Genomic DNA, 2,139 nt, shown 5'->3' on the forward strand with positions numbered 1-2,139 from the left:
CTTTGTTAAATTTGCCAGTGGTTTGTCAATTTTATTGATCTTTTCAAAAAACCAACTTCTGGTCTTGTTGATTTTTTCTATAGCCCTTCGATTTTTAATTTTTTTAATAGATATTTCACATTGTCAAATCACCTGTCTTAGTTATTGGAGGGAAAGAAGGGATGACTGGCACCAAGCAAGTCCAAAACCCAGCAGAACAAATTACATTAATTCTCAAATTGAAAATAATCCTCTGTTCTTTGGGACCATCTGGACAATGGCCTTACCCTACAGACTGTGGGTGTTGGCCATGCTCTCTGGATTCTGGGTGGAGGCCCTCTGCCTTCCAGGTCCACTGGGATGGCAAATTCCCTCAGCTTTGGATGGTCTCATTCTCCTAGTCCTTCTGGGTAGCAACCATCCGCCCTGTCAGGCCCTGTTCTCTGCCCTTGTGCATGTCAGCTTCTTCCTCTCAGCTTTGGGCAGTAGCTCCATCCCCCCTGGCATATCTTAATGGCAGTCCTCCACTCTGGAACCAAGTTGGTAAAGATCCAACTCTTTGAAACCTGTGGCCCTACTCTTTGAGATCCAGGAGACTATGGCCCTACCCTTTGAAATGAAGAAGTACCTGCTACTCTTCGGCAGTTCTGCTGATCTCTGAGCTGCTCCAGGGATGGTCCTTTTCTTTCCTTGGGGGAAAACAGATACAGTTCCTTTGAACTTTTTCCTGCCCATAGAGTTCCAAGTGGCCAACAGCATTCTTTCCTGTTCTTTCCTTCTGTCTCTGTCCCCTTTAGTCTAAGTTGATGGGTTTTCTACTGTGGTAGTTGCTTAGTTTCATCAGTCACAGGTTTAATCTCTTTAACAAAAGATTGTGTAGCCATGCCTTTGGTGAACACTCTAGGGCATGTTTTCTTAGTTTGTACAATAGAATTTACAAAGCTTTAAGTTCTGTTTTCATTTTGCACAGTTCATTTTAAATCCATCTCTTTCCACTTGCATTTCACTCAAGTGGCAAGGAGAAACCATGGGACCCTGTTAAGATCTTCCTTAGAAATCTCCTCAGTGAAATATCCAAGTTCATCACTTACACGTTCTATCTTCCACCAAACATTTTAACATAATTCAGAAGTTTTTTGTCAATGCATAAAAAGCATCACTCTTCCTCCATTGTCCAATCACATGTTGGTCATCCACTCTCCCCCTCTTTTTTCTTTTTTATCTTTTTTTGTGATTTGGGTGAAAGTTTACATAGCAAATTGTCTTTGCATTCAACAATTCATACAAATTGACATTGATTGTAATCCCCACAATGTAATAGCACTCATCTTTCTTTCTTATCCCTACCTGTCCCATCTTCTGAGACTTACCTCTGGACAATTTCTGCCCTTTTGATCTTGTATGGTTGATTGTTCTAAGGAGTGCCTACCTCCCTGGAATTACTGTTCATCTCATAGAGCTGTCTATTGTTTGGCTGAAAGTTGAGCCACTGGAGTAAGTTCAGCTCCAGGTCTGAAGGGTGCCTAAGAGTCATAGTCACAGGGGTTTTACCAGTCTCTAGTACACCAGTAAGCTTGGCCTTTTTTTTATTATTATTTTGAGTTTTGTTCCAGATTTTTCTCCCAGTCTATCCAGGACCTCCTATGTGATCATCTGTTCTCAAGGTCATGGGGGCTTGGGTTCATGTGAATCTTTGGATTGATTGTTTCCTATGTCTTTGATTTTCTTCACTCTTCTTTGCTCCAGATGGGGAGCGACCAATAGTTGCACCTTTGATGGCCACTTACAAGCTTTTAAGACCCCAGTTGCTACTCACCAAAGTAGGATGTAGAACATTGTCTTTGTGGACTGTGTTATGCCAATTGACCTTGATGTGCCCTGAGACTATGGTCCTGAGCTTCCAGGCCCAGTAACATAATTTCCTTTTAAAGCCTCACTAGAACACATTTAATGTCCACAATCTAGGTGTATTCTGTTGTTGATGCCATCCATACGTACATTCTAAGACAATAGAGAATTTCTCCATAACTTCACTTCCTTCTATGCCCTCATCAGAATTGCCTTTGTATCCATAATTCTCCCAAAAGTCTCTTCAAGACAATCTAAGATTTTACTGTTGTTGTTGTTGTTATTTGCCGTCGAGTTGGCCCCGACTCATAG

The sequence above is a fragment of the Orycteropus afer genome, unplaced genomic scaffold, assembly GCF_000298275.1.
Source record: "Orycteropus afer afer isolate SDZICR_OR568_19922 unplaced genomic scaffold, OryAfe1.0 scaffold00024, whole genome shotgun sequence".
NCBI classification, from domain to species: Eukaryota; Metazoa; Chordata; class Mammalia; order Tubulidentata; family Orycteropodidae; genus Orycteropus; species Orycteropus afer.